General features: G+C 38.6%; 1 long non-coding RNA gene across 1 annotated transcript in view; it reads right to left on the bottom strand.

The window, feature by feature from the left end:
• Positions 1–27,061, bottom strand: part of LOC309874369 — a 254,547-nt gene that overhangs the window by 11,522 nt on the left and 215,964 nt on the right. Inside the window, exon 7 of the long non-coding RNA XR_014316822.1 lies at positions 13,849–14,034. This is a non-coding gene — a long non-coding RNA (uncharacterized lncRNA). The remainder of the gene's footprint in view (positions 1–13,848; positions 14,035–27,061) is intronic.

Below are 27,061 nucleotides of genomic sequence, written 5' to 3' on the forward strand. Positions count from 1 at the left end.
GGGAGGATACGCCACAATTCAGAGGGAGCTGGACAGGCTGGAAAGCTGGGCTGAGAGGAATCTCATGAAGTTATACAAGGGCAAGTGCAGGGTCTTGCACATAGGGAGGAATAACCCCATTCACCAATGCAGTCTGGGGGCTGTCCTGCTGGAGAGCAGACCTCTGCAGAGAGGGACCTGAGAGTCCTGGTGGAGGATGAGTTAACCATGTGTTGCAGTTTAAACAGGCAGGCAGCCCACCAGCACCACACAGCCATCTATATGCTGCCTCCCCTGCCCCCCTAATTGGGATGGGGGAGAGAAATGAAAAGGTAAAGCTCATGGATTGAGATAAAGACGGTTTAAAAGGACAGAAATGGAAGGGAAAATGGTAAGGGATCGTGGTAATTGCATATATATATATATATATATATGTGCACACACACACACAAAACAAGCAATGCACAATGCACTTGCTCACAACCTGATGACCAATGCCCAGCCAGTCCCCAGTCAGCAGCACCTTGCCCCAGACAGCTCCCCAAGTTTTGTTGCTCTTCATGACATAATAGATAATGTAATATCCCTTTGGCCAGTTTGGGCCAGCTCCTAGCTGTGTCCCCTCCCAGCTTCTTGTGCACCTCCAGCCTCCTTGTTGGCAGGGCCATATGAGAAGCTGAAAAGTCCTTGGCTCTGTATAAACACTGCTCTGCAATAACTAAAACATCAGTGTGTCATCAGCATTATTTTTTTCCTAAACCCAAAACACAACACAAAACAGCCCCTATGAACAAAAAATAACTATCCCAGCCAAAACAAGAATACCATGAGCCAGCAATGTGCCCTTGTGTCCAAGAAGGCCAATGGTATCCTGGTGTGCATTCAGAAGAGTGTTGCCAGCAGTTTAGAGAGGTGATCCTTCCCCTCTGCTCAGCCCTGGCAAGCCCACCTGGAGTACTATGTCCAGGTCTGGGCTCCCCAGTACAAGAGGGACATGGAGCTATTGGAGTGAGTTCAGTGGAGGGCTACTAAGATGATTAGGGGACTAGAGCATCTCTCTTATGAGGAAAGGTCAAGAGATCTGAGCTTGTTTAGCCTGGAGAAGAGAGGACTGAGAGGGGATCATATCAACATATATAAATATCTGAAGAGAGGGTGACAAGATGATAAGGCCAGACTCTTTTTGTAGTAGTCCAGTCGTAGAACAAAAAGCATCAGGCACAAACTGAAGCACAGGAAGTTCCATCTGAATATGAGGAAAAACTCTGATGTGAAGGCACAGAGTGCTGGAATGCCCAGAGAGGCCGTGGAGTCTCTTTCTCTGGAGATACTCAAAACCCTCCTGGACATGGTCCTGTGCAATGCACTCTAGGTGACCCTGTTTGAACCGGCAGGTTGGACTAGAGCTGATCTCCAGAGGTCCCTTCTAAACTCAGCTATTCTGTGATTCTGTACAGTAACAGCCTGATGGAAGACTCAATTGTCTCAAGATCAGTAACAATGACAGAGTCTTTCCTTTCCTAGAATTACTGTTTTGAAACAGGAATTCTAGGAATTTCACAGAATTACTTTAACCAAAAATAAATAAATAAACACATGGAGAGAATGGGTGACAAACTCACACGCACACAGCCTGCAACAGGCCATCCTGCAGATCAGTTCTCAGCTGGACCATGGTGTCTTAACGCCAGATCCTTATGTTGGGATAACCAGTTTAAAATTAGTACTTCAGTTGCTGAGTCCAACAACAAGCTGCAGCAACTTTTAAATACATACATGTACATACATATAAATATGAATGAAGGTTAACATGGATGTTTACCTGCTTCAATGTCCTTTAACTGACCAGAGAGACCTTTCCAGTTCCACAGAGTTCTACCTTCCTGTCCCAGTTTCTCATGCTCACCAAGGTTATTTTCCTAAGATGCCTGGGAATGCTGTACACACCCTTCTCCAGCAGAAGCTTCTCCAGCTGACAGAATGAAGTGACTTGTGACTACAGAAACACACACTAGTGCCCCACTTAATATCACATGCCAATAACTATATTAATTGCTAAAACCTGACAACCAGTCTTTTCATGTAGTAGTCCTTCAAGCCAAACAACATTCTTAATTAAATAGAAAATTTTATTCCTTTGGATTTCCATTTCATATTGAAAGGAAAAACAGCCCCGAGACAGAATAATGTCATCTACACCATCCTTTCGAAAATGCATTACAACATTGATTAGAAACTACAATTGGTAAGTACAACCCAGATAATAAATAGAAAAAAAAAAAATCTAAAAAATGAGATAACAGGGATATGAGGAAGCACAGTGCTGTGACTTGGATAAACACAAAAGATGAATATTGAACGTTTTAACAAAGAGTTAATTACACACTACTCTGTAAAGATGGATAGCTTCGTGCATAATATTGGACCCAGAAGTTAACATCTTTCATTGCCCACCTTGCAGAAGACCATGTAATTCTCACCAAAAACTTCTAGAAAGAATTTTGAAAGAGACAGAATTACAAATCCTGATGAAAATTTTCTTTCACAAGACATAGAAAATGGAAAACTAAACTGTCTTAACATTTATTTGAAAAAAAAAAAAAAAAAAAAAAGTAAAACAAGAAATAATCTGATACATTTTTATAAATCATTTACTTCTGATCTGCAGCTACAGACAGTTTTATTCACTGACCACACAGTTGTCACATGGAAGGATAAAGGTTGACTAAGCACTCTGAATGTGCATTCACCCACATTTCCCATGTCCATGTTCCTTTTGATAAAGGCTTCTGAATTTGCTTAGTTTCTAACTGCATTTGAGGAATAGTCATCTTTTAGTGTTTGAACTCTCATATTATTGATTAAGCCCAAGATTAGCTACAATATAAAAAATTTAAGGGCATCAGTAAAACATGAGTATAACCCAAGGAATAGAAGTTTGCACAGTTCCAAAACAAGGAAGTAACCAGAGTGAGATAACAAAAAGTGACGTTAAAGACCACTGTTCCAGGAAAACCTAAAGAACAGGCATTCCTTGCTTGAAAAATAGAGCCAGGACACTACACACAGAGATAAAAATACCACATTGTATGTGTGAAACTGTGAAATCCTTCCATGACTGCATATTTCTACAGTTTGCATGTCTATGTCCTGTTCTGTTTCTCAAAAATTTGTATATCTTCATGAATAAAAAAAAAAACAAATATGTTTGAGGGTAAAGTATAGTTCTTTCACTAGCATATTATCTTTATATATATATATATATATATATATATATATATTTTTTTTTTTAATTCTTTTTTTGAGGTTTGGCCAAAGTTCAGATATACTGAAATGTTTTGTGCCTGGTGGAAGTCAATTCTGCTGTCTACTCTGCTTCTTCCAGTTATGTCAACAGGGACTGATTTTTGTCCACAGTACTGTAGAAAATAACTACATCTACAAGCTATATACATGTATATCCTAAATGGTCATCTGTCATCAATTCACACCTATGTGTACATGTGAAATTTCTGCTATCTGGTAAATGTTTCTAAATGTTTCTCCATATTCATTTCAGGTTTTATAGTACATCCATTCAAAGGACTCTTTTTCAAGATCAGAAATCAATTGCAATTGTACATAGAGGAGGAAAGAAAACATGTTTAAATGAAAAGATTTTAGAAAGGGATACATGGATTCCTGCTGAATGAGAGGCAGTACAGTGTTCAGCTGTAATTTGAATCTATATTATATTTAATAAAACCACAGTGTGTTCTCTTGTCCTATTAAAACTGCATTCTACCTTACCAGGTCTGAATAATTTGTATAAAATTGATTGCTACAGTTCTTAGTAAGAGCTCTAATTGCATTCTTGGTATAACTTAAAATGATAACCTTATCTTAATTAGTAGCATGCTACAGAAATGCTTCTGCAAGCCACCAAGGATTAACCTGCATTTTTAAGCAGAAGCCTTGGGGCTTTTTTTTTTTTTTTTTTTTTTTAATTTCATCTGAAACATATGAGCGAGTGCAAATTTATCATAAAGAAAAAATGGAAATAATCAAATTGAGAGAAAATAAACAACCCTGCTGCCACCTTCTCTGGTCAGTGCAAGTTTCTGTTTGTAGGTCAATTTCCTCTACACATAGGCATGTACACATGTATGCAAGCTAATTGAGGTGCTCCTTTACTTGCAGTGCAAAGTATGTGCTTACATGAAATGTATGTTTCTTATAAATCCCCAGCAAATGGCATATTCATCGTGCCTCACAGAGAATCACCCATGCTGTGTAGGAACCTTGTGTAGGACAGGACAAATAGGCAGGGGCTAGGACAAAAGGAATCCTGCCCTTTGAGGACAGGGGGTAAAGCTTCATGTGGATGCATCACCCAGCTCCAGCAGGTGTGGTTGCAGAAAAAACTCTGCTGAATTAAACATAAAATTAAAACAATCAAAACCACCACCAACAACAAAAACACTCAAACATACCACCACTCCAAAAGAAAACTAACACAAAACATTCACACAATGTGCTCCAGAAAACCCACTAAGATCTCTGATGACAGAACCAGAGGTCCAGATCTGGTAATACAACTGCCTGCAGAGCTCATGGATGACCCGAGGCTGTCTAGCTGATGTGACTTCAAGAAGCATACACTTCAAGAATATGGCAAAGGACATATTCTTGAAGTACGTATACTTCAAATACATCTACTTGCCAAAAGCAATACTGAAACTGGCAGTTTTAACTTTTGAACAGTTGAACAAATGCTTTGAAGTTTTGTGACATTTCACCATCACCCATGTTACCATTTTACTCAGATTTTTTTTTTTTTATGAGTCCATCGCAGTCTCTCTGAAGTAAATAAATAAACAAACAAGCCAGCAGTAATTTCCTTGTACTTGATTACTCTAGATCACACACCACAGGCATACAACTATAGCAAGCTATAGGCAATAAAACCCAACATTTGGGTGCTAACAATTTTTTTATTATTATTATTTTTTTTGTGTGACTGCATCTTTTCCAGATTAACTTTTATTCCTAACAACTTTGCACTAAGGAAACATTCTGCTTTTTAACCAGGTTCACTACTTATACTACAGGGCCCATAAGGCACAGACCACTCTGAAAACATCCACATGCACCTGCCTATCTACACACAGTATTGTGGGATGCTCCATGCTCTGCTGGGATGCTCCTAGGTGCCATTTATGAACACGCAATCAGTAAGGCGGAGTTTCAAAATTGCTATAGCGACTGTACTTAAAAATGGACACATGTAACACATTTGTATGTATGTGGGTATCCCTGTGCACAGCCCTCCATGGTCCCCTGAAATTCTGTTTGAATCCCTTTCAAAATTAATAAGCTCTCCTATATGCCCCTTTTTGTCCCCCACCCTCCCCTTGGATGTAGCATTTTCTTCTTGGTAGCAATGTGTTTTCTTAAGGTAAACATGCATTCATCGACCATTTGTTACATGCTTTAAAAAGAATGGCCTCAAAGCAAGAGTCTGCACTGCTTTTTGTTCAGTACAGTTGACAGATGCCTACTGAAGATGTCTTGCATCATGATAGCTTTTTGATAGGAGACTTTGATTCTCATCTCAGCATTTTCTTTAACTTTTACTGATGGTATGAGTGGAAAGAGAGGAACTGAATGAAAATCATCAGTTATCCAAGACTGCCTGCTTAATGTTTCTGCTTATGGCAATGCACAAGCAGAACAATCAGCCTTGCCTCTGGTGTGATCCCAGACAGTCTGTTAGCTAGTCCTTATAAATCCATCCATCACCTCTATGAAAGTCACTGCCTTCCTTTTACCAAAGATAATGTATGTTATTGGGATTATACCACTGCACATGGAGTCATTAAAGAAAGATAGACCACAATTTATGACCAAGTCTGCGGACAGCAGGGCATTATTTTAACCATAAAATCACAATCTGCAAGGAGAGTGGCCAAACCAGAGGATCCATTAAAGACTTATAATTAGCATCAATCAATGTGACACTACTGTTGACATCTTTATTACTTTAAATACACTAATCAAATACTTCTGCATTCAGATAGAAAGATTGATAGGCAGACAGACACAGAGAACATCCCTACAGAGAGCAATTTTAAATTATCCATTCAAAAGGTAACAGAAAATAAGCATACCACCATAATTGCATGGAAATGCAGTGCACTGACTAAAACTGTTTTCAGTATAACTGTTTTCAGTATAGTGGACTTGGGATAGTCAAGCCTGCATAGGAGATACAACAAATCTGCCCTAAAAAAAAAAAAAAAAAAAAAAAAAATACCCACATGCCTCAGCCATGCAGTCAACTACTGATTTTCCTAACTGAACGAACAAACATCCTACAGACAAACTTTGCTTTAGGGCATTTTGTGTTAGAAAAATAAATAGCTCAGCAACTCTATAGCACCACTCCATTTTCCATCTCTACTTTTCCATACACAGGAATCTTGATGGAAGAATATCATGGTATTATTTGCATACTTACCATCGTGACTGTCAATATTATCTAATTGATCCACATGCAATTTCATACTGCACAGACACTAAAATGCATATGTTGTTATTATTGCTGTTCATATAAACATTTCAGTATTAATGAACAAGAAGCTGTTTCACTTCTCTACCATTTCCCAAGCCATATGCTAGTACCTCACTGAAAGCATTTTTGAGGAGCAGCTTCCTTTGTGGGGCATCAGCTTTGACGTTCCTGAGAAGGGAATGCTTCCCTTTTCCTGAAGTGGGAATCAAATACATGCATGCAAGTTCTTTTCAGAAAACATGCTTTGGAAGGTATTAAATGATGGTGCTCCCACATTAGATGAGGTTATAAGAATTCCTGCTTATTTTCCTTTTTTTTTTTTTTTTCCTTCTTCTTTTCAATAAGGGATTATAGCCAGGCATTTGAACAGTTTGCCCAGGGATGTGGTGGAGTCACCATTCCTGAAGGTGTTTAAGGAAATGTTGGACATGGTGCTTAGGGACATGGTTTAGTGGGTGATACTGGTTTGGATACTTGGATGGTTGGACCAGAGGATCTTGGAGGTCTTTTCCATATTAATGATTCTATGATTTGATAATAATACTTTAAAAAATACTATTAGGCAGCAAAGAAGATTCATATTTACTCAGGTCCTATTTAGTTTTAATTCTGGAATACAGAAGTTGACTTTAAAAGGACATGCCCTGTTTCCTGTCCCCCTTAACCAATAAATAAATAAATAAATTGCTTTTACTTAAAAAAAAAAAAAAAAAAAGTCTACCATATTTGTAACACAATAGGCCTTATGCTTTGCTTATCGTGAGTGCTTTCTTTCAGAGAGGTCACTGGCAACCTGCCAATCATTTCACCCATGCAATATGCATAAGGATTAGCAAACCTGTACGAGTGCACTAAAAAACAGCAAAATCTCTTCAGTAGCAGGGAGAGCAGGCAGGAACTCTGAGCCACAGCAGCCTCGCCAAGCCAGGCCTCAGGTGCCCCAAAGTAGCTGAAGGCTCGGAAAATAGCTCAGTAAGTGATTTCACTCAGACATCTCAGCTCAGTCACAGGGAACAGTACTCTCCAGGACAATGTGAAAGCGTTACAGAGCACCAAGTAATGAGAAAAATGCAGTGATTTGTCTATTGAAAATCCAATTAGTTAAAGCCAATATTTATCAGATCACTCTCTTTAAAACATTTTACTTCAATTTTAAGTGAGTTACACTAATTTGGATTGGACTGTCCTTCTCTAATGAAACTGCCAGACCTTTCAGGTGCCTTAATTCATTTCCAAATACATTGGAGCCCTATAAAACAAGCACAAGACTGCTGAATCTATGTGGGGCTCCACTGCATTAAAACAAGCTAATCTAACAGAAGACAAAACTTAACAAAAGATTTTACGTGGGTAGGTGAGAGGTAAGAGGGAAGGATTCAGAATGAGGACCAAGAGGACACATCCCAAACTGGGCAGCAAGCCATGCGTCTGCCAGGACCTCCTCTGCTGGGAAAACAATTTCTGCATCAAAGTTCTGCCCAGCTCCCCACGTCCACTTGACATGTTCCCAGCCGTCACTGCTCCTTGTCTTTCTCTGACTCGGTGGCAACATAAATCCCGTAATCTAAGCAAAGGATTGTGAAAGAGCCTATGATTCAATTTTTTTTTTTTTTTTTTTTTTTTTTTGAGGCTGACCTTATCATTTGTGAAGAACAGCACAAGCAAACAGATAGCCACAGAAATCTTAGTAGCTCTGAGTCAGCGGCGGGGCCCCGTCATATCAAAGCCTGTGATGTGTCTGTAAGAAACCAGCTGGCAGTAAACAGGAGTCACACGAAGGGGAAATGACAGCCGTCAGGGTGCAGCCGCTTCCTGCTCTGAGCATTAGGCCACTGCCAAAACAAAAACAATACTTAAATCTGTGCAAACATCCTCAGTGACAAAGGGGAAGGGTACAGCTCATAACAGTATTGTTCACAAATATCAAGCTCACTCAGCATCCAAGTTTAAAGGAGGTTGTATTTTCCATACAGATAAATTTACATAATAGAGAATATAAGCACTGGGTATTGTGCACTCATCACTATACACCAGGCTGCAAACCACTGTGTATACGGGTCCTCCAACTAATATTTGTGTGCATTAGATTTGGACATTGGGACGATAACCTATACAATAAAAACTTTGCAAATTATTTTGTTTAAATTTGAGAGAGAGGCCTAAATAGCCATGTGAGAAGCCTCAGGATTTAGAGAAAAAGGAACTTGAGAAGACTTGGGTAGGGAGTGCAGTGGAACAGAAAATAGAAAATACTCAAAGGAAAGGTGGATATGTATAGAGAGCATATGAGGGTGGGAGAAAGAATAAAAGGGCAGAGAGAGCAAAATAGTCCTAGAAAGCAGGACAAGACTATTGGGAATCCCATATTACCTTCATGAGTTGCTCATTCGTTTTCTACTCATGATGGCACTTGTGTACCTGAGCATACAGCTGTAACTTTTACTTTTTTTGCTTAACTTTCCTTGCCACCAAACATACTTATACCTTCCTTTGAAGCATGTGTGCAACTGAATGCAGACAGCCTGAAGGCGCTTTCCCTGGAAAAAGTAAAGCTTCCAGTGTTAACCTGGGTGAAATTCTGCACCTTGTCCATTCTTCTTTAGTGAGGACATTGAATCAATCCATCAGTCCTAGATTTTTTTTATCTCCTTACTTGACTACAGGAGGCTTTTGGATGTTTTTAAGTAAACAGTTCCACAGAAATGCAAGGCATTCATGTGACAGGCTTTCTAGTTAAACCTGTCTGCTTGCTGACCTGACAAATAGGGAAAACATACCAAAAAAAAAAAAAAGTATCTCTTGCATGTCACCCTATTTCTTTCTCTCCTTCGCTCATTGCTGCCTTCCACCCTCCATGTCACTTACATTGCGATGCACATCATTACTGTTAGAGCAGTGTGAAAAATGTCTGCAGCTATAGCACAGGACTTTTACAGTCGTCTGAGCCAATGGTATTAATCATCAACTGGGATTTGAAAATCATAACCAGGAGACAGCCGTCGCGACAGCTCTGCATGGTAATGACAAAATATGCAGAGCAGAGTGGAAGAGAAGAACGCTCTCTCTGTCTTTTGGTCTCTGTGCAATTGAGAGGCATGGTAATAAGCATGTTCATTTCAGTGCTCTATATTTTAACAATAATTTTCTTGCTCCAATGGATTTTTTTTAATTTTATTTTTTTATATTCTTTAGAGTAACAATATTAATCAAGGCACTGCTACCTGGCACTGTCAAAGAAATAGCACATTCCGAATGAGCATACCCATAACAGAGCCACTGGCAAATGCTTAAAGGTTTAACATGGGCCCTAAGATTACATATGCCTATGCATATGTACACACATTTATTTTTATATTTTTATATTCATGACCTAATATCACAGACATACTGGATGAGAGCAACTATGCCTTTTACTTAAAGGTTTACATCAACATTTAATACAATACATTGAATAATAGGACTCTCAATGAGATAAGCTTCCTTTGAATAACAAACAGACTACAAAGATTATGCTAACTGAAAAAGCAGATGCTGAGTTTTATCAATTTCGGTGATTGCAGCCAAGGTGAATTTTCAGCATGGCTTCTTTTGAGCCTATGTGTGTGCACAAATCACATATGCAAACTTCCACTTCAAACATGGGTGGAAAATCTTACAAAAGTTTTGTTAAAGTTTTAGCTCAGATGAAATTTCAGGTATGAGGGGCTGGCCCCTGGGCATGCCAGCAACCAGTGCTACCCTGAGTCTGCTGGAGCCCTGTCCCTGCCACTGCCTTTGTCTGGGCTAGCCCCAGCCCAGACGTAGTGACCTGAGAGAGTTCAGCGCCGGGAAGGCTCTGGCAGCCTCCTCCTGTCCTCGCTTTACCCTGTGGGCTTGCCAAACGATGATGACAGCCTTGCTAGCTTTGAACTGTCTGACAGAGCATGAGGGCTGACTTTAGCTGGCTCCTGCACAAGGCAGAGCAAGTCCTGCCCGTACCACAAAAATCCAGGGGAGCTCAGCTATGGACTTCAAGCTCCTTGGAGTGACTCCTCATACAACCAACTCAAGAAACAGCTTGTGGTTTCCTTTAAGAACCGTTAGAGAGAGCTTTACATAGTTTCATGTCTAGAACATAAAATGCCAGGATCTAAGACAAACCCAAAGTTAAATCACAGAATGCATTTGATATATTTGTCCATGGTTAAAACTTGCTAAATTAAACTTTCTCAGAAAACATGGCAAACACTGTGCAGCACAATACTTCTCAGATGAGACAACATATATGCCTCCAAGCAGAGCAAAACATACATCTTATAAATGAGCAGCCTCTTGAGAGATGCAAAAACTTTAATTCCATTTAGTTGTCCAAATGGTTGTTTCAACATGAGCTCTTTTATGGATTATTTCACACTTACAGGGGTCATAGTTCTGCTTACTGATTAGAGGCAAGGAGTCAACTTTTCTTCTTTTTTTTTTTTTTTTAACTTCTATTTCATTCCAGCTCTGCTTATTCCAGAGCAGCGTGCTTGGTTTTAGGAGCTGTGTCAATGATTTCTTGTATAAATTGTAACATGAGTTCTTTTTGCTGCATCATACTCTAATAAGTAGCTTGAAAAAAGCAAATGTATCTTATTGATTGAACATCACCAGTTCCAAGACCTTCACTGCTGGATAAAAATAAACTCCCAGACCTTACGCATCTTCATTTTAGCATCTGGAAAACATGTGCATTAGGAAGTTCTGACATATCCAAAAACAATACAGAAGCACTGCCAAGTTCTTTCACTGGCCTAGAGAAAAGGTCAGAAGGGCAAAAAATAAATAAATAAATACTTAACAGTTAGCAAAAATGTAACTCTACAACTATCCCTTTTGCACAGCAACAAGTTCCAATAACTATCACCAATAAAGTATCTTATTATTTGCCATATAGATTTCTAAAATGGCAGTTGCATGCTCAGGCCACATAAAAAGAACTGAGGGCTAAATATGCTCCTAAGTAATGGGATGTTTTGCAAAACTCTCCCTGACACTCTGGCTACTTCTTTTCTGCAAGTGATAGAGAAGCCAACAGGGAGAGGTGCTATTCTAGACCCCATTCTCAACGGGAAGGAAGGGCTGGTGGGAAATGTGAAGCGCAGGGGCAGTCTTGGCTGCAGTGACCATGAAATGGTGCAGATAGGAACCTGAGGGCAGCAAGGAGGGAGCACAGAAAGCTCACTACCCTTGACTTGGGGAGAGCAGACTTGGGCCTCTTTAGGAATCTGCTTCATAGAGTACCATGGGACAGAGCCCTGGAGAGAAGAGGGGCCCAAGGAAGCTAGTTAATATTCAAGGATGACCTCCTCTAAACTCAGGAATATTGCCTCCCAAAAAAGAGGAAGTCAGGCAAAAATGCCAGAAGGCCTGCATGGATGAACAAGGAGCTCCTGGCCAAGCTCAAGCAGAAAAAGGAGGCCTACAGAGGGTGGATGCAGGACAGGTCACCTGGGAGGAATACAGAGAAGTTGTCCAAGCAGCCAGGGATCAAGTTAGGAAGGCTAAAACCCTTTCACAATTAAATTTTGCCTGAGACATCAAGGACAACAAGAAAGACTTCTATAGGTACGTCATGATAAAAGGATGACCAGGGAAATTGTGGGCCCTTTCCAGGAGGAAATGGGAGACCTGATTACCTGGGATATGGAGTAGGTTGAGGTACTCAATGACTTTTTGCCTCAGCCTTCACCAGCAAAAGCTCTAGCCACATAGTCCAAGTCCCAGAAGGCAAAGGCAGGGACTGGGAGAATGAAGAACTGCCATCTGCAGGAGAAGATCAAGTTTGAGACCATCTAAGGAATGTCAAGGTGCACAAGTCCATGGGACATGATGAGATGCGTCCACAGGTCCTGAGAGAATTGGCAGATGAAATTGTGTAGTGGATTTACATGGCAAGATTGTGGTAGCGGGAGATTGCAGGGATGGTCTTGGTGAGAAGAATCCAGAAGCTGCCCCATGTTAGATAAGGTCCAATTTCTTCCAGCTCCAAAGGGACCTGCTGGCCAGAGCCAGTAAGCGATGTTTGCACCTCTGTGAGAGCAGATTTAAGAAAGGGGCAAAAAAGGAAGAGAAGAAAAAAAAAAAAAAAAAGGAAGAAAAAAAAAAAGCTGCACAACTGCAGCTGGGAGAGCGAGGAATGAGAAGCAGAGAAGCAGCCCTGCAGCCCCCAGGGTGAGTGCAGCAGAAGGGCACGAGGTGCTCCAGGCACACAGCACCAGTTCCCCTGCGGCCTGTGGAGAGGCCCCTGGTGGAGCAGGCTGTCCCCCTGCAGCCCATGGGTCCCACATGGAGCAGATCTCCACGCTGCAGCTCCCCCATGGGTGGAGGAGCCCCTGGTGGAGCAGGTGGATGTGGCCTGGAGGAGGCTGCAGACCATGGAGAGCTCATGCAGGAGCAAGGGGCCTGGGGAGATCTGCTGCCCATGAGGGACCCATGCCGGAGCAGTTTGCTCCTGGGGGATGGACCCCGTGGTACAGACTTAGGCTGCATCAAAAGCATTACCAAGGGGTCATGGGGTCATGGGAAGTGATAGAAGTCCCCCTTTAATCTGGTTCCATGAGACCCCATCTGGAGTACTGTGTTCAGCTCTGGGGTCCCCAGTATAAGAAGGACATGGACCTATTAGAATAAGTCCAGAGGAGGGCCACAAAGATGATCAAAGGGCTGGAGCACCTCCTCTATGAGAGAGGCTGAAGGAGTTGGGGTTGTTCAGCCTGGAGAAGACAAGGCTCCAGGGAACCATTACAGCAGACTTCCAGTACCTAAACGGGGCCTACAGAAAAGGAGAGGGATGCTTTATCAGGGAGTGTAGTGACAGGACCAGGAGTAATGGCTTTAAATTAAAAGGGTAGATTTAGATAGTTATATTTTTTTTTAGGTAGATATATCTAGTATAGGTTTTTATCTATAGGTTTTTAGATAGATATAGATTTTATTAGCTATAAGGAAGAAATTATTTACTCAGAGGGTGGTGAGGCACTGGAAGAGGTTGCCCAGAGAAGTTGTGGATGTCCCATCCTTGGAGATGTTCAAGGCCAGGTTGGATGGGGATTTGGGCAACCTGGTCTAGTGGAAGGTGTCCCCACCCATGGTGGTAAGATTGGAACTAGGTTATCTTTAAGGTCCCTTCCAACCCAGTGCATTCTATGATTCGATAATTCTATGGAAAGACATATGCAGGGAGAAAAGGGCCTTTACTATGCCTAGATAAATGCACTGCCCACAGCTCCTCTGACAAGAGATGGACACCAGGTAATTAAGCCAGGCAATCACAGGGTCAAAATTCAAGCACTCACCTTGTTCTTCTCATGGACCAGAGGTAGGGTCTTGTCTCAGTCTTTTTACAAGCAGTTATTACATGGTCACAGACACAAAAGTGGTCTCATGTCTACCGCAGTTGTTCCATTAAGTGTCTGCGAGTAGAAATTTTGTACAGTCCAGTTCAGAAAAAGAAGTCGCATTCTGCATCCAGAGACATCAGCCTAAAACAGTTAAGGAAAGCAAATGTCCTCTTTTTGTCGCCATTTCTTACATTCCAGCTAGGAAAAAGAAATATTGAAAAACTGATATGTTGCCAGAAAGAGATTTGAAAACAACAACAAAACCATACCACTCCAAATTCAAGAGCCAGCATCTAACTCTGGCAGAAATCATCTTCCAAACACCTTTCTGCACCAGCTCTAAAAATTTACTTTACAAAAACAAGCCTTCTTCAAAAATGTCTTGCCTCAGTCAGCAGGTATCCTTTGCAGTTATTAACAAGCAGTTTTTACAGCAACATTTATACCACTGACCTTGGCCTGAGAAAGAATATAGACCATACCCATCCAAGTAGGCTATAAACTGTGCTAGCCAACTTTACAGCTTTTAAATCCTATTAGAGTCCCTTAAAAAGTTTAAATCCCCTCTAAGGAATTTATCCCTATGAATGTACTTGAAGATATAAGGAGTTGTCTCTAAAAGCATTTGTTTCTGCAATCAGTCACCTTTTAAGTTCTCTACATATCAGTTTAGCAATGTGACATCCAAAGATGAGTAAACTCAAAATCCCAGAATTTTAGCAGTAATAAAGTTAGGAAATACAGTGGGTTTTGCCTGGTCAATATATCATTTTCTCAGTCCTATCAATCAATAACACATGAAGAATGCAATAGTCTGATCTGTTGACAGAGATTCTTTAGAATCCACTGTCTAGAGATGGTTGCAAGATTTCAACTGAAATCATATATAACATCACATAAATACCAAGAACATTATGCAAGTTCCAATGCTCAATGAGTTCAGGTAGTAAATTGATTTCAAAATTAAAAAAAATAATAATAAAAAAAAAAATCTGTTTGGTGTCCTTATAGAAAGAAACTTGAGTTGCCCTGATTTTACTGGGGATTGGGGAGGAGAAGGAAGCCTCTGTGAAAGAATTCTCATGACATTTCACTAAGAGAGCAGAACTGAGCTTAATAAACTGCATTCACTTTAAGTTTGTTTGTTTGTTTTTCAAGAGCAAATAGCTTCAAATCTAATATAATAACCCAGCCCACTACTGAACTCAGCAGTTCAGTAACTCAGTAGGCATATATGCACCTTATTAAGTGAAAGTCGTGGTTTAATTATGCCCAATTGGAGATTACTTAGTTTTAACATTTGACAGCTAACCCTCTTCTGTCAGCAGTACTCCAACAGACTTTCAGTAGCAGAAGATCATTGTTTCTATTTTCTAAACATTCTGGATCATTAAGTAAATGTAAATTACATAACTGTAAGTAGTGGAAAGGAACAAAAAGTCAGTAACAGGATAAACATACATCAGAACAGAAATTAAATCTCACCAGCTCTATATACTTCAAACGTAAACAGACAGTGAGGAGATTATTCCAATAGCTGTAAGTATAAGCTTTCTGCTCTTGGACTCATGTTACAGTTATCATCATGGATACTGCTACTGTAATTATCTTGTATATAATGGAATTCATATGCTTGGACATATTTATTATTTCTTGATGAAACTCCTAAAGAAGGCAAAAGAGAAAATAACAGGGGGGTTGTATAACACACACAACTTATAAAGAGAAAATGGTGTGATAAGCTCATATACCAATTAAGCTACAAGATTACCAAACTTGCTAGCAATGCCTAGCTTGGAAATAATATCCTTAGCACCTCAGGTTGCTCTATTGACTTTTACAGTGTTGCTGGGGAAAAGAATTGAGGCAATTTTTCAGTTTTACCTGGTACAGATGTTACTTACATACAAGTCCTGTTACAAGTACATATTTTAGTACAAGTAATCAACTTGGAATGGTACTGCAGGAAAAGATAACATGGATCACCAGGGTCATCCGAGCTTCCAAATTGCTGGGACTTCTTGGGTTCGTCACAGGGTTAGTCTGAATTTCTGTTCTTCTGTGGCAATACCACTTAAAACCTCGTAGCTTGGATAATTAACATTTATTTACAATCAAAAATAATTATATTGATATGCATATTTTTTATTTATTTCTACTTATAGTAAGTGGTTTTCTGTTGTCTTTCTCTGAACAAAAAGCATTCCTGCATCAGTTCACCAAATAACTTCACTGCCACATTAGTGATTGAGTGCTGTGGGGCCTGTGGACCGTTCCAGCAGCAGTGTACTGCTATATCAGAATACAATTTGATAGTACATTACTTTACTCGAGGGATGGTAGAATTTCACATTGGAAAAAAAAAAAAATGCAGGCTGCAAAACCAATCATTAGCACACTAGCAAGAGTTAGGGCAACAGGTCACTGTGTCCCAGCCCATTACTCTCTACCTTGGGAGCAGCTCTGTACTGAGAACTGTAATTTATCAGACAAAGGCGTAGCAAGACACAATGGCAAGTAACATTACTAAAAATATTGAAACCACAAGTAAAACATAACACCTTAGCATGAAATACAATTCAACAAGTTACCAGAAAAACCCATCAACAGTTTCCAGATTACTTTGGTTGATAAATTATGAAATCCAGAAATCTCCTATGAGGTTTACTTTAATGTGGGAATTAATTACTTAAATATCTTGTATAGAAATAGGAGCCTTTCCAGAATGATCTTTTTAACTTAAAACACATATTAAACCATATGCAATACTTCTTTCTAATCTGTAGCTTTGATCAAAGATGAAATAGTGAGGCTGCTGCTCAGGTGGTATGCCTTTAAATCTTTGGTTACTGATGAAAAGTATGTGTTCATTGGTCTGATGTTTTTAATAATTGTCAGCACAGTGTCATTGGACTTATATACATCTTAATGAGAAATTACTAAAACAGGAACTCTGCTCCTGTTTCTTAATCTGTTGTACTCGCATCAAAGCCAGACCCTATATAAACAGGAAACTGGAATCAGTCCGATAATGTATTACCCACAGGACTGAAAATTTAAAGGAGACTGGATACACAAACAGAACTACATCCACTTTTGCCTTTTCACTTTTAAAACAATTGTTCTCCAAAACCTCATCCTTCATGAAGCCAGGTACTATGCAATTCTCTAGGAGAGCCTGATAAAGTTAAATGGCTGTAACTAAAACCAAGCTTCAGTCATACTAAAACATACTGAACCCTCTCCATTTTCAACCTTATTAAAAGACTAAAGGTGAAATTGTCAGAAAAACCTTAAGCCCCATTTCTAAACAGACTTTGCTGTGTCAGCTTTAATTTTGCTACCTATCGCCAACATCACGTACTTGCTTTTTAAAGTTTATTCTCTGGCCTTCTAGTTGTCCAGTAAAGTCATTGCAAAACTGAGTGTCTGTCTGCAAATAACTAACAATTGAGATCAACAAAGCAATCTTGTTAGCACTTGTCTCACCCTTTTTAAAATTGCTAATATGAACGGTTGCAAATTGTTTTTAGAAACAACAAACACTTCAGCACTGGCTTGAAAAAAAGCCTATGGGAAAATACTGGGCCAGATGAAGCACAATGCCCTCAGTTTCTGAACTGCATGTTATTGGGCCCACTGGACTGCCATCAAGGCACAATGTGTACCTGTTATCCATATTTAAAGTAATCTTCCAGAACACTGAAGAAATTCCCTTGAAGGTGCCAGTTGAGATATTTGTGGGTTATTACTATAATGAATAGGACAAATACTGAAGACTAGAGTGAGTTCTGCAAACCCCATGCTTCTCACTTTTTAAAGTATGAAAAAAATGGGATGGAGGAGGAGCATGCACAACTTCTGTTCAAAATACCAGCTGTCCTCCACAGATCACTATCTCCAAAGGGGGTAAAAGCAATCTGAGAAAACCCTACTTAAACAGAACTGTTGTCTATATACAAGAAAAATAAATAAACACTAATATCCAGCATTGTTAATAGAGTTCTGCTGTTATCAGCATGAGAATTTCAAGAGATATTGTGCTGTTGTGACTGAGATTAAATAAGCACCTAATCAGGCAGTAATATCTTTCACCAACTGACAAAGTTACAACATCGGAGTAAAATACCCAAACCAAACAAAGGAGCTTTGGGGCACAAAAACTTTTCCTGAAGTACCAAACACTGAGCTCTACAGATACTGTGTGTATGTTGTAAAGAACTGAGATTTTCTTTGCTTTTCATCATAATGAGATTTTCTGTTTCTCCCCATTTCAGGCCATTAATCTGTAGTTTAAAAATACTGAACTGTGTAGAGTGAGGCAAGGTCTTTAATTTTAACTAAAAGTTGGCATGAAATACATCAATTAGATTTTTAATTTACAGTTCCTAGGTGCGTATATGTAAGAACCATATTCGGTTAAAGATTACTTTAAAGTTCAGATTGTTTTCAGTTTCCCATTACTACAATGCATTTTGAACTATTTCTAATTTCTGTACCTTACAAACAACTTCAGACAAATTACTGTAGTTTTATTTGACTAAAGAACTCGTACATGTAAAGAATATTAAATTACAGGCTCAACTAAATCAACAGTCCAACTTGATACATGCTTAACATTAAGCATGCATTAAAATCCATCCACACTCTGGAAGCATGAAAGGCAGTGTTTGAATTCCGCCAAAGAAGTAAAATAAAATAAAATAAAATCTTACCTTTTCCTGATTATAATACTGACATGGGCAATAAATAAAAAATAGTGCTGTCAACAGAGGGTGGAATCTCCTCTTTCATATCAGTTTTAGAAGGCTTAACAATTCAGGAGTTTCAGACTCACTTTCCTTTATGGCAAAGACAGAAAAGATCCAAATCAAAGAGCCATGATATCCAGTAAAAACCTTGCACTCACTGCTCCATTTAACACAAAATTGGCTAGTGAACAGTGTTTCTTCCAGCCAATAAAGCACATGTTGGCACTGAAATTTAGTAGAAATCTGCATTATCTTCCCAACCTCTACTCCAAATTAAATGAGAGCTACCATTTTATTTACATAACCATGCTATTTGGTCAAAGACAAATGCATGCTTAGATACAGCTCAAGCTGGAGATGTATATATTAGAGACTGGAGAGAAAGAAAACTGGGAAAAGCCAAAAGTTCCTCCAGCCATCTCCATCACTCTCCAACTACCTGTATCAGTACACTGACTGATTTGTCTCTTTTCAATGTAAGACACTTTGGATCAGCCTTAATTCCAATATCCCCAGTCTTCTAGAGGTTTCATTGCTCAAAGGTTTTAGGATGAGTTTAATAATGAAAGAAAATAATCTCAAGATTTGTTTGGTTCTATCACAAAGAGGTGTGAGAAGAAATTCTATTTTGTATCTCTTCTTAAGCACATACAATGTTTCCTCAGTATTTTACCTGAACATTTGTTTTAATCACACCAGTATTTCAGAATCCATGTGAAAACTTAGTAGAAATCTATTAAATCCTGCCAATGTACTAATAAAAGTAAAGAAAGAAATGAAGCCTGGTTACAGAGAACAGAAAGGGAGAGAATGGAATATTTGATGCAAAAATTTACATGAAGCCTTATATAGGTTTATATAGGTAAAAATTATATGGGCTTAGTGGATTATTTTTTTCTTGCTATGACACTTAAACACATGTATCCTGCATTTTCTCAGAGAACTGACCAGCCACTTAAAAATGTATTGTTATTAGGTACTGTTCAGTAGGGCTTGTCTCAAATTACTGGATCCCCTTAAGGGTTAGGACAGTATCTCAGATGTATGGGTAACCATATGGTTTATATGACTCATACATCCTTTACTTTTGCTCCCATAAGATTTTATAAGATTGCTCCTATAAGATTGCTCGATAGAAAACCCCTAACTGCTTCCATTTCACAATTTCCTTAATATCCTCCAGTCACTGCAGACTACAGTCTTATAGTTATTTGCTGCCTTTTACATTTGTATCTACTTCCTTCCTCTCTTATTATTAGCTAATCAACTCAGGATGACGGAAAGGCCGAAAGCAATTTAACTGGCCAAAATCTCCTAACCACCCAGTTTAACAGGTTATTTGTGTTCAAAGGAGTTCTTCTTCAGCCCTAGAAATCAGAACTTCTAGTTTTACATATCGCCTTTGAGTCCCTTCCTTCTGCAGGAATCTGGAAAGGCAAATGGCTATTAAAAAGAAGGTCGTCTAGGACCAGAATGAGATGTGATTTTCACTGTTAATAAGAGTCGTGGCAATAATGCTCTATGAACTGCAAGTGTATTCATGTTTTTTTTGGGGAGGGGGAAACAGAGGTTTTTTGGCTCAGCTTACTTACTCTGATTGGTTACTACTGCTATTCAATAACACTGTGTTTTTGCTGGTATTGATGAAAGTGCCCCAGTTTTGCAACCTTAACATATGCTATATTTTGATTTGTAAATAGCTATCAGCATTACATACGTTGTGCTAGGCAAGATTCCTTCCTTTCAGTATATCAAATATTATAAATCAACAGCAGTTATAAAACTCCCCTCAGGGCTCAAGGTATTTTACTGCCAAGATTCAGCTCTCAGATGCATAATTAGCCCTTCATATAAGCCAGTGTCATATCTCCTGCTTCGTTTTCCCTTCTAATATCTGTTTTGTATCCCCACATAATTATAGAGGCTTTTAACTATCATTCAAAGGAACAGGGAAGGGGAGCAGAAATATCCTCAGTAAGAAATGAATTCTAGGTTGAAGTGGTAGTACTTTTGTACTAATGTGAATTTGCCACAAAATGCTGAACAATATATTATTACTATGTCAATTTTTGTAAGAATACAAAAATCTGTGTAGTACATATATAGTACTACGTATGTACAGTATTATGCCGTTCAACAATAAATATAATGTACATGCAACATATGTATAATTAATGAAAACAGGCTGTGCATTATGAATAATACTGTTACCAAGATACCATAAACTCAGAACAATCTTCCAGGAAAACATTGTAATGGTATCTTTTGCAAGCAGGCAAATTATTTTTTTGATTTAAGCTTTAGTCAGTACATTTGCAGTAGTAATTCACTGATGTAAGACTCAGTTTTATTATTTTCCACTTACCAACACTGTAGAACCAACACAGCTCTAAAAGCACAGACACTGTTCTTCTGGTTGACACATGGGGAACGAAATTATTCATTAGACAATGAACCAAAAAGAGGACATGTTGATGCACCAATAGCAGGCTGAGCATTCAAGGATGGAAATTAAAGGTCTTGAGCTATTTGTACATGAGTAAATGTGGAATAGTGCCATAGGCTTTGTCTAGACTAAGATTTAAATGTGTTGTTAACATGTCTTAGCTAACACATATGATAAAAGTCTTTTATCATTAACGCAGTGTTCAAATCAACACAAAGCTGACCAAATGGTGGGAAATTAATCTTGATCAATATAAGAAGATATAGATTAGGGGACGCAAACCAGAATTTTTAAATACATCACTCAGAATTTGATAACTGAAGTTTTCTGTGTGTCCACCTGCAAGCAATAGGCTAGAAAAAAGTTATGGAGGAGAAAGTTAAAATAAGTATGATTTATGCCAATAATCAGCTAGAATCCCCAAATTTATTTACATGAATGTTAAAGCAATTGGGTATCACCCAGATGTCCTGATAACAAGAATCCAATAAATAGAATGCTCCTATAATTTCTAGAGTAATCCTACTGGGAAAGAATCATAGGAGAAAATATCCCTTTAGTCCTGTATTTGAAGTATGATAAGTGAAGAAAACCAACAAAACTAAAAAAAAAAACTCCACAAGTTGCTAACTTTTTCAAAATCATATATGAAGAATTATGTATGACACTTTAAGAATGAAGTAACTTCTTTGGCACAGAAGAGTAAACTAAGCTTTTTGCAAACCAAGGGAATTATTTAAAACTACTAAACTGTCACATATTAACCGTATTTCTCTTTTATGTATTTAAATCACAGCAATGTGCTTATTGGATAACAACTGGATAACAATGAACTGTGCTCTATAAATCTCCAGTCTAATAATGTCACAAGAATGGGCACTACTTACATGACAGCAAAGCAATAATGAGCAACATAATATGGTGTACATAAGATCATTGAGCAGAGCTGAATCTGAGTATGATACAAAACTAAGCTAGAATGATTTGAGAAATAATGGCTTTATGTTCAATACCATTGCTTTCCTGTTAGCAAGTATTTATCTAACCAATGAAAGAGAAATATTCAATTATTTTCTGTTACATGCACATACGTGTACATATGTGCACATGTATGTGTCCCAAAACACAGGCTCTAAAAAGATCAAAGTATTACCAGCAGCTAGGCCAATGCATCTTCAAATTTTTGTCAACGTTTTCACCCGTTTTACTGATGTAGTTGTATATATTAGATCCTACAAGTCTATTAAATAAGCTAGCATTTGTATTTCTAGTATATACCATTGGATTGAGATGGTTGTTTATAGTGACACATGCAGTAGTGGAACAATTAAAAAGTGGAAGAGTTCTATTAATAAAAGAGTTTTTTGTTGGCATATGAGTTGAAAAGGAATGCTAACATTCTGACGTTCTGACATAGCAAAAAAACAAGCACAAATAATTCGTCATGTGTGGAAATGAAGAGGAATCCAATGTTGTTCCCTGGGTAGGAAGGCATATTTATTATTTCAGTATGGAATTTATTCTGGTTGATCGATGTAGACCAAGAGGAGAAAATCAATACAGTCTAGTATGCATTCAGTCTGTGCAATGTGGATTTCACTCTGAGCAAGGACAAAAAGGTGAGAGATGCAAAGAGAAAAACTCTATTTCTTAAAATTATAATAAGCTGTTACTGTTAAAAGGTTTAATTCACTGAAGTTAAGCAATTAACCTTCTAGTGTTGACATCAGCAGCCAGATTTAGGACAAGAAAACATATAGTAAGTCATCTTCCATACTGTTATTAACATTTACTCATTCGTATTTAATGCATTCATTTTATAACACGACCTGTAGTCAGTGAGAGTTTACTACCAGGATGCATTAAGAAAAAGCAAAATACATTCTTTTCCCATTCCAACATTTGTAACCTTACATTTTCCTTATAAACAATGAGAAAATAGAAATTCATAAGGTTTATGAGATTCCCATTGCAAATTCAGAGCAGTAAAAATTTGCCTTTCTTATTGGTTTATATGTACAGTACTTTTTTTTGCTCATGCTCCAGTCAACAAATATTATGCTTCTTCCAAGGGAACTCCGATGTAATTTGTCTCCTTGAGAACTACTGCTGGGTTCCTTGGAAGACTCAGGACATGGGCAAAAAATGTCAAGGGGAAAACCTTGCCCAAACCTAGGCCAGGCAGCAGAGTTCCCCAGGGAAAAATCATATTTATTAAACCACTACTTTCGTTCAGTAAAGGTTAGCAAGCATTACAACAAATTTGCTCTTAGGTCAAATAAGGCAGAAAGGGAAGCAGATGTGATACCACCTGACAGGCCTAGATTTTTAGCTGGAAGCTACAGTACTATTTTGGACTCTTTCAGGTTCTGGATCTTGTTTTACAATAATAAAATGACATCCCCATGCTGATTCTGCTAAATAAATGAAGAATGGTTATTTTATCTTCAGAGTACCGCAGAAGTTATTGTTCCACCACCATGTACAAATCTAGAGCATGCTTGCAATAGCAACTCTGTAAAGATGACGGCTACAACTGTGGGATACTACAGAAAATTGCCTCTGCTCAAATTTTTAAGAGAACCAAAACCTCTTATTTTCTTTCAGCCTTGTGAAAGTGCTTGTGAGAGGCCTATTGTGTTCCTCTTAAGAAAGATAAATCCACTGTATTTACTGAGAGATGCACTCTGCAAATGATCTAGCATCTCATTAAAATGATTTTACCCCATATTGTTCTGGCACACAGGCTCTCACAAACAACATTTTCAATACTCTGCTCTTCAGATCTCATCAGAATCCTAAACTAGGTCATCTGGAAGGATGATATGGTACACAAACACACACATCCAACTTCTCCTTTTCTTAAATGCCCACTATTTAGAGGCATTTTCCCTGCAAAGGAAAGTTTAAGAGCAAATGAAATAATATCTCGGATGGCCCTTTACCAATAGATTTCTCAGCACCCCCAGAAAGGCAAGCTCCAGATCAGGACAAAGGTCCATCACATCAGAGTGGCAGGCAGCAAGGTTTATTCTTAGCACATATGAGCTGACGTTTGGTAAAACCATAGCAAAGACAAGGGAGGTTGTGAATACTTTGCCAACAGGCTAAGGGCCATGTCATCTTGATAACTCGTATTACCACTACGGCTTACTTCATTTTAGTTACTGCACATTAGCAAAGATACAGGGAAAAAAAAAAAAAAAAAAAAAATTGTCTGGTGAAAACAAGGCAGCTGAAAATTAATGATAAAACAAACCTAAACAGATTATGTTTTTGAGGAAAACAGGTAACCAATCTAACACTTTTGGGACATTATATTCAAATTAATGATGAACTTCTGATCAACACACAAAAAATGTAACCTTTTAACAGCTGGCATCTGTGGAAAAGCAAAGATAAGTATTACATTGTCTCACTATTTTGCTTTCTAAAACAGAAAAAAAAAATACTTTAAATGGACAGTGGTTATCCCTGAAGGTATTTGTTTCAGCTATCTCATATGCAATAAACCATTTGCCTTCTTCTGCAGTAAGGATGGCAATAACTGACATTTTTGTGTTAATACCCCATTGAAAATATTCCATGTTGTGCTTTTCTGTTGGATCAGATAGTGACTAGACAGTCTTAGACGTCACCAGTTTAGTTACAGCCATCTCCTGAATGAGTCTTGAAATTCAAAGATTGCCCCTGTTTTTTTTTTGGATTTCATTGCTACAGAAACTTTCAGTGAAGGGCAGAGGGACAGGAAGAAAAAAAGAGGGAAAAATGCACAACTAGAAGGAAAATAAGCAGGAAAAAAACAACAAAACAAAACCTCCAATCAAGAACTACAGAAGAAAATTGCCAAATACACTACTAAATTAGTGCCACGCATTGTTGTAATCACCAATAGACCCTAATTTCTAAGTTCACGTTCTGATACTTCCTGGTCCTCAACTGAAAGAATAATAACTGAATTCTCTGGTCTCCACCTGTTGTAAATAGTTGCAAAACACAGGTCATTTTCTTTACACCCGTAACTTCCGCTGAGTTCAGTAGTTCAAAAAGTCTCATTATTGCAGCAGATAAGACAGAATTATGACTCTGGGCTTGACATGGTGAAGTGCCTCATTACACACTGTCACAGACATCACAGGATGCACCAGAGATTTCTTCGTCAAGAAGAAATAATGAGCTGTCCTGGGTCTGCAGTGTCTTTTATAGCCTCCCAGATGTTTGCATTTATTTATTTATTTGTTTGTTTATTTATGCCCTTAAAAAGCCCCCAAACCTAGATCAACTACATGATGAAAAATATAACAGCATAAACCTGATAAAGATCAAAATACCAGGATTGCTGACAGTGCATGGTAATGGAAATAATCTGTTTATTCAGCATTTTGTTTTGATAATACAGGATGCACTCAGATTCTTTCTTCCACAGTTCCCCCCTCATTAACATCCTGTCCAGTTTGCTGCAGGCTATGACGTTATCTCCAATAATAGTTTTGGCATATGTTTCCTAAGGAAAGGCCTGGCCACCCTTCTGTTGCGAGGATGTCGATTGCGTTAATGCTGAAGATGTACATGCACCACCTCCTGCTGGGTCTGAGCCTCTGCACCCACGTGATCTGTCACTACCACTCAATACCAACCACCCAGAAACCATACAGAGCTAGCACAGATCTTCCCTACAAATAGGCAATGCATGTATGTGTCTACATATATAGACACACACATACACATACATGCACTATTGATAAATAGGCACATCCATGAAGACACTTAAAGCACACAGCAGAAGTATACTATCTTATGTTGAAGAAAACTCACTATCATCTCCTCAAATCTTAAATGAAGGGCAAAAAATACCTCAGGGAAAAGGCAAGCTCTTTCACTCCCATTACCACAGAGCCTCGTATACAGAGGCCAGTGTTACATTTGCTTAAGGCTGCTTCTTCCATTTTTTTGAGAGAGATGCAAAAGTAATGCGGGTGACATGTTAACACAAAATCATAATAAAGTTTTCAGCAGTGCTGAGATAAAATGAATTCTCAAAAGCATAAAATGTACCAGGTGAAGTACTGAGCAGTAAATAGGATAACCAAAGAAAAATGTCCAGATATTCCTCTTTAGCCACCTCTGCAACTGTAAATTAAACAATGCCAAGAAACAATCCCAGACAGTAGACTTTAATTGTCTCTACAGTTATTAGACTTGTCAGGTTTGCACAGACTTGTCAGCATTCTCTCCTGCACCAAAGGGAATAAAAATCAGCCCAGGGATAAATCCCATAATGCCGTTTGGATGTGGCTACCTTCTTTTAGAGATGGACTATCCTATGGCCTCAGTGCCAAAGAAAAATCCCAGGCACATTTAACTTTTTAGTATAGACACAGCTCTTCTGCCCACTGTCAAAGCAGACCTCTGGTTTAATACGGGTACTCAGGTCTCTCTCAAGCAGGGAATACCACCACAGTATCATCATATCTGATTAGAATTTCCCGACTTTCCCTACCAGGTGAAGCAAACTACCTCATCTTCACCTTACTGCTCTGTGAGGAATACCCAATACGTAGGAAAGCAGGTAGTTGCCTTATCCAGTGCATTTCTTACCCAAAATTTTCAAAAAATGAATTATTAAGAGCAAAATTGTCCCAGGAAGCAACATGCAGAGAAACACCAAGATGTCAAACACACAAAATCAAGCCTATGCCTTTCTCATTTAAAAATAATTATGGGTAGATAAACATATACACATACATGCAAATTAAACACCTTAGCTCTCACAACATTGTAGAAATATGTCAGTTGTTGTTCATGTCTATGTAGGGACAAATAATGGACTTCTGCAGGGCCTAAAATCCCATTGTGGGACATGAAAGTTAACTTTTAGGACCCTAAAGAAGTGTTCAGCACTCAGGAGTTCCAAGCTGTATTTGTACATGGACCGGTGTACCAAGAACACATTCACCTACAGTGCACCTTT

The sequence above is a fragment of the Aythya marila genome, assembly GCF_965140915.1.
Source record: "Aythya marila genome assembly, chromosome: 2".
Classification (NCBI taxonomy): Eukaryota; Metazoa; Chordata; class Aves; order Anseriformes; family Anatidae; genus Aythya; species Aythya marila.